This window comes from Podarcis muralis, chromosome Z (assembly GCF_964188315.1).
Source record: "Podarcis muralis chromosome Z, rPodMur119.hap1.1, whole genome shotgun sequence".
Lineage (NCBI taxonomy): Eukaryota > Metazoa > Chordata > Lepidosauria > Squamata > Lacertidae > Podarcis > Podarcis muralis.
In genome coordinates, this window is record NC_135673.1 from 1,004,547 (window position 1) to 1,017,377 (window position 12,831).

Below are 12,831 nucleotides of genomic sequence, written 5' to 3' on the forward strand. Positions count from 1 at the left end.
GGTCATGTTGCTGGGAACTACGGGTGGGTGGAGGTGCCCTCATGCCCAGGTCCTGTTTGTGGGCTTCCTGTAACGGGCACCTGGCCGCTGCAAAGACAGGATGCTGCACTAGATGGCCTGATCCAGATTTACTGGATAGAGCACAGTGCTGATCACAGTCCCCATTTGGGACTGCTGCATATTCCTACATTGTAGGGGGTTGGACTAGATAGGGGGTCAGCAAACTTTTTCAGCAGGGGGCCAGTCCACTGTCCCTCAGACCTTGTGGGGGGGCAGACTATATATATATATTTTGGGGGGGAGAACAAATTCCTATGCCCCACAAATAACCCAGAGATGCATTTTAAATAAAAGCACACATTCCGCTCCTGTAAAAACACGCTGATTCCTGGACTGTCCGCAGGCCGGATTGAGAAGGCCTTAGTTTGCCTACCCATGGACTAGATCAGCGGCTCTCCACCTGTGGGTCCCCAGATGTTGTTGGACTACAACTCCCATCAACCCTGAGCTCTGGCCTTGCTAGCTAGGGGTGATGGGAGTTGTAGTTCAACAACATCTGGGGACCCACAGGTGGAGAAAGGCTGCTCTCTAGCTAATCCTAAGCCTCCCTCCCAACTCCGCCATTCCATGCTTCGTTCTATGACTCTTCTTATGTCCTACACCCTCTGGGGAGGCGGGGAGCCTCTGACTGCCAGTTGCTGGAAGCCACAGAAGGTGTACCCCCAGGAGTTCAAGCCAGCCAGCCAGGTGATGTGCAGGTGTGGAGATGCAAATGACACCTGGAGAATGAGGGCTTCACAAGCCATCCAGCAGGCTCTCAAGTACAGTGGTTCCCATACTTAATCCATTCCAGAAGTCCGTTCCAAAACCAAAGCGTTCTAAAACCAAGGCGTGCTTTCCCACAGAAAGTAATGCAAAATGGATTCATCCATTCCAGATTTTTAAAAACAACCCCTAAAAGAGCAATTGAACATGAATTTTACTATGTAACGAGACCATTGATCCATAAAATGAAAGCAATAATCCACGTACTGTACTATAAAATAAAAAAGACTGTATTGTGGATGTTAAAAAATAATCTTTTTTTTTCTTACGTGCTCCGATGATAGTCATTGTTTGGATGGGTTTTTTTTTATTATTATTCATTTCTGCAGTCACACAATCAATCAGTCAGTAGCTGAACTGGGTTCCACACAGTCACAAAAACAAGTCACAGTAAAAAAAACCCGAAAAAGCCACACAAACAAAAACACAGAAAAGCAAAACAAAAGCTCCAAAGATCGCCTCTGTGTTGTGTGGGTGCTCAGGACTCAACAGCCAACAGACTCAACAGGAAGCCTCTGAATAGCAGTGGGGGACTCAATTTACAAAAGGAACACACTCAACAGGAAGCTGAACATGTTCGGCTTCCAAGGCGAAGTTCACAAACCGGAGCACCTACTTCCAGGTTTGCAGCGTTCTATTTCCAAGTTGCTCATAAACTAAGCTGTTCTAAAACCAAGGTACCACTGCTGCTTAGGCATTAAAATAAATAAGCAAATCCCAGAACCATGGCATTCAGATTTGGGACCTATGGCGCCTAGTCTTTGAGCATGGGCAGACTGCCATTCTCCCAACACTCAAGCAACCAGTCCAAAGCAGCTCCTCACAACATTGGGAGCCACTCTCCAGGTGGCTTGAGCCCCCCCCCACCTAATATTTCCCCCCTTAGTCCCAGTAGGCCTGAACCGAAGAGCCCAACCCCTGCGGGAAGAGGGGACTTTCCCACTGAATCTTCATCACCAGCCGAGTCCTTGGGAAGAGGAGAAAGCGCCCAAGGATGCCCCCCCTCCCTGCAAAGCCCCTCTTTGCCCAAAATAGCCGGCCACTTAGCGGCCTGCCCAAGGAAGTAGCCACTTTGTCCAGGAGCTTCCAGGCTCTCTGCTGAGGAGCAGAGGCAGTCCTGCCCACCCAGCCAAGGCCTTGAACCGGCTCAAGATTTATTTGCCACGACATTGGCACCAACTCCGAACATCTGGCATTCAGCTGATAATGGCCTGCGGTGCAGCGGAAGCAACACTTTCCCTTTTCTGCGTTCTTCTCAGCGGGGTAGCAGGCGAGGAGCCGCCAGGCGGGGTAGGCTTTCTGGCTGGGGTGCAAAAACATCTCGGCTCTGCTCTGGTGGGAACTGGCTGCAGCACTCTGCACGCGCTCAGAGGCACCCTGCATCCCAGCCAACAAAGCAGTAAAACACACACACACACACACACACACACACACACACAAACCTCTGGGCCAGAGTGTTCGAATCTTCGATTCTTGTAATACGGGGAGCTGCAGTTCCCAAACAAAATCCTGCAGGAGAAGCAAGTTCACAAAATCTTGATAAAAGCATCAACTGCTGTTGGGGCCACCAAGCCAGGACACAGGGATTTTGGGGGTGGGTGGGTGGGGTGTCCCAGGGATGCAGTAATGGCACCCCAGTCCAAAAGGGTTGCTGAGGGCAGTCAAGTGCAGCTCTACATTTTGTGCAGAAGGAAAATCATGACGACCGACCCCCCCCCACCCCATCCTGTGTCTGTAGCCTCACGGAGGAAAAAGAGAAGCTGCTTCCCCAGATGGTGCTACTGTTTGAACCTTGAACTGTCACCCAGGAACATGGATGCTACGTATTGGTTGCTTAGCGACAAATTCATTTCCTGGGCTGCTGGTGTTGGGGTAGAGGGAAGGTCCCCGGGGGGTGTCTTTCTGCCCCCGTCCATTCCTGCTTGCAGCACCAGCACCATCCTGCCATCACAAAGGCGGCACTGCTAAGAACCACCAGTGACATCCTGGAGGTGAAGTTTTGACTCCCGGGGGGGGGGGGCTGTATCCCCCCCCTCCTCCCCTGACCGCTCACCCCATCATTCACAGCTCTTTTATCAGCAGAGCCTCCTCTTGAGACATTTCTCCCTGCAGTTGCACAATTCACACGCACGCCGTGCAATGCGCTGCTTCTCTCCCTAGTGAATTCTAGATGTTGGTGGCCTTCAGCTGCAGGCTGGCCAGGGCTGGGGGGGCGGGGAGTTGCAGCCTCTGACGCTATGGGTTCCCCATTCCTGATTTGCTCTCTAATCTTCTCCTAGGCGCATTCACTTCCAGGCTCCCCAGTGCTCCCCCAGGTCCTGCCCCCACAAAGCTCCCATCCTTGTGCACATTCCATGGCTGCCCTTCCTCAGCAGGGGATTCGAGAGCTGTGTGAGCAGCTCCAGTGGGAGGGAGCAGCCGGTTTAACATCCTATTTAATAGGCACCAAGACTTTCTGTCACCATTTTGCTTGTAACTGCTGGTCATAACACCCTGGAGAATTGCACCGCTCATGCTGCGTGTGACTTAACTGGTGCAAGGCTTGCGTGGGGAATCAGGCAGAGCAGAGTGAGGCCTCAGAGGGGTACAGAGCCCTCATTCTCATGTGCCAAGTTCTCTCGGTCCCAAACATTGGGAGGGCAGGTGGGGTTCTAGGGACACAGGTGGCATTGCACTGAAATACATACATCACGGACAGAAATGTTTTTACTTGGGAGATCACCTTGCCCCATATATGCCCACTCAACGCCTTCAATTGGCGGAACTGGCACTGTTACAGGCATGCCATAATATGCATTCCACACTTGTAAGAAATTGGTATTTTAGTGTGGCAGCAACTACACTTTGGAACTCCCTACCTATTGATATCAGGCAGACGCCTTCCAGTCTACTTTTTTAAAAGGTAAAGGTAAAGGGACCCCTGACCATTAGGTCCAGTCATGGCCGACTCTGGGGTTGCGGCGCTTATCTCGCTTTACTGGCCGAGGGAGCCGGCGTACAGCTTCCGGGTCATGTGGCCAGCAGGACTAAGCCGCTTCTGGCGAACCAGAGCAGCGCACGGAAATGGCGTTTACCTTCCCGCCAGAGCAGTACCTATTGATCTACTTGCACTTTGATGTGTTTTTGAACTGCTAGGTTGGCAGGAGCAGGAACCGAGCAAAGGGAGCTCACCCTGTCGTGGGGATTCGAACCGCTGATCTTCTGATCGGCAAGCCCTAGGCTCTGTGGTTGAACCCACAGCGCCACCCGCATCTACATTTTTAGGCACCTGCTAAAAACATTCCTGTTTGGACAAGCCTACCCAAGTTGCTGCAAGTTCCCATCTGTTTGAGTCTATTGTTATTTTCACTTTTCCAAAGTCTTGAATTACTCTTGTTAATTCTTCTTATTGATAATTGTATTGTTTTATAATTATTTTTAAAACTGCTTTGAGGTTCTGTTTTGGGCTTCTTTAAAACAACAACAACAAGCAGTGTATAAATCTTACAAAATTAATAATAAGCAAATAGTATATTAAGCGTACAAATCTGTCAATTGACTCAGGGCATGTCTGTATCTGGACTGCTGGGCTGGCAGGAAAATGATGTGTTGATTCCATGCTGTCAAAGAGAAAGGATACCCACCCAGTGTTTCTTCTATGCAGACTGACAACCCTACAAAAGAAGGATAAAACCCAGAGACCCCTTATGCGAAGAAGACAAGGTTCAATCTCCCAATCCCCTTTCAAGACTTGGATTCTATGACTTAGGTAACTTTACTTATTCTACATGCCTATTTCAGGGTCCTATAAGGACCTCCCCCAGGCCATCTGCTTCAACCCCTTGCCATTCAAGAATCGCAGCTAAAGAATTCCTAACAAACTGATAGCCAACATCTGCTTAAAATGCTCCAATGAAGGAAAAATCCCCCACTTTCCCAGGTGGTCCGTTCCACTGCTGAGCGACTCTTGCTGACAGAAAGTTCTTCCTAGTGATTAGTAATATTCTCTTTTCTTGTCATTTGAAGCCATTGGTTCGGCTCCCGCCCTCTGGAGCAGCAGAAAACAAGCTTGCTCCATCCAATATGGGAAAGCTCTTCAGATATTTGATTATGGCTACCATATCTCCAGGGATGCGGGTGGTGCTGTGGGTTAAACCACTGAGCCTCTTGGGCTTCCCGATCAGAAGGTCGGCGGTTCGAAGCCCCGCAATGACGGGGTGAGCTCCCGTTGCTCGGTCCCTGCTCCTGCCAACCCAGCAGTTCGAAAGCACGTCAAAGTGCAAGTAGATAAATAGGTACCGCTCCGGCGGGAAGGTAAATGGTGTTTCCATGCGCTGCTCTGGTTCGCCAGAAGCGGCTTAGTCCTGCTGGCCACATGACCCAGAAGCTGTACGCCAGCTCCCTTGGCCAGTAAAGTGAGATGAGCGCAGCAACCCCAGAGTCAGTCACGACTGGACCTAATGGTCAGGGGTCCCTTTACCTTTACCTGCCATATCTCCTCTCAGTCTCCTCTTCTCCAAATTGAACATACCCAACTCCCACAACAGTTTGTAAGAAGCTGTGCAAGGGGCTAGTTAAAGATTCAGAAATATTTAATTCTGACCATAAACATACTGTACTGCAAAAGCTTTTTAAAAATTGTTTTGTTTTTTCATCTTTCAATTTTCACCTGTTGTTTTAATTGTTCTCTTACACACATTCAAAAAATATTTCCCAAAATGCCAACATCACCCCTAACCCCAAAGACTTCTACAAACACATGGAAACCTTCAGAGAGACTTGCTAGAGTGAAACTGTTCGAATCTTCCATGTGACATGATCATAGAATTGTAGAGTTGGAAGGGAGGGACCACAAGGGTCATCTAGTCCAACCCCCTGCAGTGCGGGGATTTTTTTGCCCATCATGCGCTTGAACCCACAACCCTTTAGATTAAGCGTCTCATGCTCTGCTGAATAAGCTTCACCATGTCTGCATGCACCTGTGTTCAGTCTTCATGGGAGAACCTCCATGTTATATTTTGTTGTTTGTTCATTAAGTTTTGACAACTTAATAAAAATATTTGGTGTGCTTTTTTTAAGGTGGAAAGATTTATGAACCCAAAACATTCATGTCTTTGAGTCTTCCTTAGGGCTTTCATAAATAATGTAAATCCAATCTCTTAACAAACCTCAGTTAACGACATTCGTCAAAACTAACGAGGGTAGCCATGTGTCCTACTTTACAGAGGAGAGAGCTCTGTTTTGAAGGACAGCTCTCTGTTCCGAAGGGCCACTGGCTCCAAGTCCTAATAAAGAATGACCAGAAGGCACTTTTGCAGAGCTTCTGCAGCTGCTGACCAACAAACTGAGCAGGCAGCCACACAGGCCAGCCCCTTCCATGATATTTATTATAGTGGTACCTCGGGTTAAGTACTTAATTCATTCCGGAGGTCCGTTCTTTTTTTTCTTTTTTTGGGGAAAATAATATTTATTACTTTTCCAACAATTTAAACACCACAAAAAAGAAAAAAAAGAAAAAAAGAAAAAAAGAACAATACAATACAATACAATACAAAAACACTACATGACACTAACATATTCAACTAACAAAACACAACAAAAACAGTTTAAAACACATCAAACAATTTCAATATCTTATCTTTCTTTCACATATTTCCACGACCTCCTCACACCTCCCTTTTTGTATTCCACTTCTGTTAATTGTTTCAGCAATTCCTTTCCATCTTCCTCTGTTTTCTATCCTATAGTTATCTTAACACATTCTAACCTTATTGTTTCCTTTAATATTCTATTAATCTATTTATACTTAATTCCTTATAACATTTCTACTAAAGCCATATAACTTCATTCCAACTATTCCGGAGGTCTGTTCTTAACCTGAAACTGTTCTTAACCCGAAGCACCACTTTAGCTGATGGGGCCTCCTGCTGCTGCCACGCCGCCGGAGCTTGATTTCTGTTCTCATCCTGAAGCAAAGTTCTTAACCTGAAGCACTATTTATGGGTTAGCAGAGTCTGTAACCTGAAGCGTATGTAACCTGAAGCGTATGTAACCTGAGGTGCCACTGTAAACTTCTGTCGAAATTGCAGTCATTATTTCTAAATTTGCATTGATGCTATCAGTTGACATACGCAAATTTTATGCAGACCTCTTTCTCCCTCCTTCTGGTGCCGATAACGCCGAGGTTGCAGGTTTGATCCCCCAAAGGGGCAGCTGCATGTTCCCACATGGCAGGGGGCTGGACTAGATGGTCCTCAGGGACCCTTCCAACCCTATGATTCTCTCTCTCTCTCTGGCCATGTGGAAGCCACCACCCTAAAACAAACCTTTCTTTTCTTCAAATAATCCTTATTAGTTTTTCAATTAGATACTCCACATACACATATTGTATTACATTTTACATTTATACTTGCTCTTCAGAGCTGACTTTCCTCCTTCCTTCTTCTGGTTTTTTATATCACATACAATTTTATCACTTTATTTTCTTCCATTTTATATATTGTGATTCATTTTCCATATTTGTCCATAGTGTATCCATAAACAAATAAGTCCTCATGTTTATACAATTCTTGTTGTCTGTCTGTATTCATTTACCACTACTGTTAGTTAAACTGGTTTCCTTATACTTTTTGCTTCTTCTTATTTTCATTATCCATCACTGTTCTTAATCTTTCCCGTTATGAGGTTTGTTTCCAATTCTACTGGTTTTACTATTTCATCTTATCTTTCCTATATACAACATAAATTTTTCCCATTCTTTATGAAATGTTTCTTCGCCCTGCTGTCTAATTTTCCCTATTAATTTGGCTATTTCTGCATATTCCATTGCCTTCTGTCGCCATTCTTCTGCTGTTGGTAACTGCTGCTGTTTCCAAACCTGGCCTAGCAGTAGCCTCTCCGCTGTTGCTGCAGATAAAAACAGTTTCTGATCATTCTTAACTCTATCTTCTCCTACCATTCCTAACAAGAACGCCACTGGCTTTTTTCAAAAACGTTTATCTAAAGGTCTTCTTTAGCTCATTGTATATATATTTGACTTAGATTGTATCTTACTGGCCCAGTGGTTTTTCCTACTTTCTTCAGTTTAAGCTTGAATTTTGCTATAAGAAGCTGATGATCTGAGCCACAGTCAGCTCCAGGTCTTCTTTTTGCTGACTGTATAGAGCTTCTCCATCTTTGGCTGCAGAGAATATAATCAATCTGATTTCGATGCTGCCCATCTGGCGATGTCCATGTGTAGAGTCGTCTCTTGTGTTGTTGGAAAAGAGTGTTTGTGATGACCAGCTTGTTCTCTCAGCCCTGAGTGCTCACTGGAAGGACAGATCGTGAAGCTGAGGCTCCACGACTTTGGCCACATCATGAGAAGAGAAGACTCCCTGGACACAACCCTGATGGAAACTGAAGGTACATTCTTTCACCTTTGGTGGACGTGCCCAAAGATTAAGGCTTTCTGGGAGATGATCTATAATGAAATGAAAAAGGTATTTAAATATACCTTCCTGAAGAAACCAGAGGCCTTTCTCCTGGGCATGGTCGGCCAATTGGTGTTAAAGAAGGACAGAACTTTCTTTATGTACGCTACAACAGCAGCGAGAATACTCATCGTGAAGTATTGGAAGACACAAGATTTACCCACACTGGAAGAATGGCAGATGAAAGTGATAGACTACATGGAATTGGCGGAAATGTCTGGCAGAATCTGAGACCAGGGAGAAGAGTTGGTGGAAGAAGACTGGAAGAAATTTAAAGACTATTTGCAGAAATATTGTAAAATTAATGAATGTTAAAATGATGTTGGATTGAAATGAAACGGCTTTAGCAATAAGGTTAAAAAGAATATGCAAAAATGGATTGATAATTAGATGAAATTATGAAGCTATAATATGTTAAGATATAGAATTAAGATAAAAACAAAGAGGGAATGGATTTGCTGAATCAATTATGTGAACTGGAATACAAAAAAGGGAGGTGTGAGGGGGTCAGGAAACAAGTAAATGAAATATAAGATATGAAAATACTGCTTTGTTTTTAATTGGTTTTTCATTTTTTCATGTATTTTGTATTTTTTCTGTTGCATTTTTGTACTTTTTATATACATATATTTTTAATTTTATTTTTATTTTTCCTTGTTACTTTGTTATTTGCTCCTTTTTAATTTTGTAACTCTTTTTTGTTGGTAAAATCTTAATAAATATCATTAAAAAAAAAGAAAAAAGAAAAAGACCCTGATGTTGGGAAAGATGGAGGGCGCAAGGAGAAGGGGACGACAGAGGATGAGATGGTGGGGCAGTGTTCTCGAAGCTGCGAACATGAGTTTGGCCAAACTGCGGGAGGCAGTGGATGACAGGAGGGCCTGGCGTGCTCTGGTCCGTGGGGTCACGAAGAGGCGGACACGACTAAATGACTAAACAACAACAACAACATATATTTTTGGGGAAACAAACCTTTCTTCTTGGTGGGCTGTGTCTCCTTAATGTTACTTGAAGTGCTATCTCATATGTCTACTCAGAAATGAGCCCCAGATACTTCAAGGATGCTTATTCCCAAGCTAGGGGGCCCAGGACAGCTAAGTTAGCACCACAGCTCAACAGGGCACACGATCCGCATTCAGAAGGCCACGGGTTTGATCAGCCACACTGATTATTTGTTAAATTTATATCCTGCCTTTCCATGTATGGTAGGAATGTGTATAGATGCTAGGTGATAATATTTATTAGATCTTATCCTTCCTCCCTCATGTTTGTGAGTTCAGCAGAGTGCATCCCTTTGCATCTTAAAAGGGAAGCCTAGATATCATTGTCCAGTTTTAGCCTTTTACTTTAAGTAATGCAGGATGCTTCAAAGCAGGCTGGATTTTCCTGGTATTTCCTCCTTTTCTCCCACTTAAAACAGTAATCACACAAGCAGTCTTGCAAAAGATAAAAATAGCATTTACTCACTCAGGATACGTGTTGGAGAGTAACAGATACAGCAGCTTTGTTCAGGCTTAACATGGCAATTCAGTTACAAAGACACACTTAAATCCCGCTTAGGATGGGAGCTCAGACACGCAGGTTGTTCTCACCTTTCTGGCTTGGTGATGAGATGAAGAAGTGAGAGTGGCGAGGGGCCAGAAAGAGCCCAGGGGACGAGCCCGGCCAGGTGAGGAGGCTGCCTGTGGCTACACCCTTCCGCTGTCAGGGCTCGGAGGGAGTGGCTCTCGCAGAGGTCTCTCTGGCAAACTTTCAGGAAAACTTAGCAAAACATAACTATACAGCTTTTAGAAGACATTTGAAGGCAGCTCTGTACAGGGAGGTTTTTAATGCTTTACAGTCATACCTCGGGTTACAGACACTTCAGGTTGCGGACCGCCGAAACCCAGAAGTACCGGAACGGGTTACTTCCAGGTTTCAGTGGTCGCGCATGCGCAGAAGCGCTAAATTGCACTTTGCACATGCGCAGAAGCACCGAATCACAACCCACATGCGCGCAGACGCACCGCTGCAAGTTGCGGATGCTGCGGGTTGTGAACGTGCATCCTGCACGGATCATGTTCGCAACCCAAGCGTCCACTGTATTATGTTTTGCCAGATGGGCAGGGTATAAATAATGAAATTATTATTATTATTATTTAAATAAGAATAGCTAAGGACATAGAAAGCAATAATTAAAAAAACAAACATTGATAAAAATTTATATATGTTATATACGTATATATCTTCTTAGAATTGTAGAGTTGGAAGGGACTGTGTGGGCCATATATTTGTGTGTCTTAAAAGCATACAGATAATACACTAAAAACAGCCCAGCACCAGTCCTTTCCTTAAAAACAGTCAGCCAAAGGTCTGTTGGAATGAAACCGTCTGCCAGCAGAAAGACAGGAAGGAAGGAGCCATCCTGGCTTCTCCAGGGAGGGAATTCCTAAGTTTCCTCGGAGGAGCCACCACTGAGAAGGCCCTCTCCTGCATCCCCACCAAAGGTCGTGGGGGCCAAGAGAAGGTCCTGAAGACCTCAGAGCCTGGGCAGGTTCTTTTGAGGTCATGTGGTCTTTTAGGCTCACCTAAGCCGTGTTGCTTTTGGGTTCAGCTTCTGTTAGTTTTTAGTTACATCCTTGCATGCATATGCAAATATAAAAGTTTAGTGTTTATGTGGCGATTCTGTCGGGCCTTTTAAACTTCACATAGCTTAGGGCCTCAGCATGTCTTAAACGAGCCATCCGAGTCACCCTCACCTGGTGGAGCCTTCACAGCGTCCAAACCGGCCCCTACAAATCAACCCGGAATGTCAAGTACCTTTCATACATATTTGTATCAAAAAACCATAAGAAGGCAGTTTGTGTCTGTCGAAAGGAACCGTTTTGGTCCACTGTGGGCCAACTGCTGTGGTTTGACCAGTCCAGAGGAAGCCAGACCACAGTGCGCGGTTTAACTAGGGAACTCCCTGCCACAGGAGCAGAGGGCTACGGGAGGCTCTTGGGCGTGATGGCTGTGCTCTGCATCCACAGTTGGAAGCTGCAGGAGGGGAGAGGGCTCCTGCGTTCAGGCTGCGATTGAGGGCTTCCCATTGAGAGATGTGGCTGCCCACTGGGCTAAACAGGCTCCTTTGGCCTGATCCTGCAGGCGCTCAGGCACCAGCCTCCATCTCGGCAGAGCGTCTGGCTGGGCAGGGCACCTCTCTGCCCCGGGGGAGACCTTGCTAGGGCCCAGCAGGGCTGAGCAATAAATCAGGCTGAGTTCCTCTCCCTCCCTCAATTTTTTAATGAGCTTCTTCTCTGGCCATGAAAGCCCCCGCAAGCATCCTTTAGCAACTTCCTTTCCCCTCCTGCTTGAGCTATGGCAAAGGTCCCACTTTATCTTCCTGGCTGCCACATTCTGATGCTGGTTTATGAGCCCCGCTTCATATCACAATTTCTTTTCTTTCGTGGAGAAAGCCAAGGAGGCAACTAATCTGTGTCCACCTTGGCCACCATTGGGAAGTGAATTGGATGAAGGTCCAGTAGGGGCTGGGACTCCTGACCCGGGGGTGCCCACGTTGTGAGGGTGAGGGGAACCCCAGTCAATCCTTTCCAGGCTGAAACCTAAGCCCAAGGATCTGGCAGTATCCACTCCTGGAGACTGACGTGAGGGCGCTTGCCTTCTCCAGCTCAGCGAACAACGCAGAGCAAGAAGGCTTTCCCAATTAAGTGATTTAAAGCAGACTATGCCAAGGCCATCTGCAACAGCCGCAACTCCTCCACTCCTGAAACCATCCCTCACCTATGTCATGGGATGAGGTAGGCTGGCACCACCAGTTGAACCGTCCATCCTGCACTATCTGTGCATTGGTCGCTTGGAAGATTTAAACCCCAGTAAAGCACGCGGGTGGCGCTGTGGGTTAAATCACAGAGCCTAGGAATTGCCAATCAGAAGGTCGGCGGTTTGAATCCCCGCGACGGGGTGAGCTCCCGTTGCTCAGTCCCTGCTCCTGCCGATCTACCAGTTTGAAGTGCAAGTAGATAAATAGGTACCACTCCGGCGGGAAGGTAAACGGCGTTTCCGTGCTCTGCTCTGGTTCGCCAGAAACGGCTTAGTCATGCTGGCCACATGACCCAGAAGCTGTACGCCAGCTCCCTCGGCCAATAAAGCGAGATGAGCGCCGCAACCCCAGAGTCGGTCACGACTGGACCTAATGGTCAGGGGTCCCTTTACCTTTACCTAAGGTACTGAACTGGGCCTAGGTTTCTGCATTGGCTTCCTGCCTCCTGCACAGATCCTCTTTTTCACGGTGTTGGCTTTGCAACTCCAGCAAATCTGTGCCTGTCAGACCAGGAGGTGGGAAGTGGGAAGTGGGGCGGAGAGGCTGAGCTGCCTGCCTGCCTGCTCCCCGCACAAGGGGGGCCAGTGCTACTCTCTTCCCCAATGGGCAGGGTGGACACTAAGCTACAATTCAGGACAGCTTTTGCAGGATCCGTCTCAGCGCCAACCTGGACTTAACATGAGTCCATATGCAGCCCCCCCCCTTTAGGTCGCAAGCTCTGTTCTGGAACTTACATGTGAAAGAAGGAGGTTT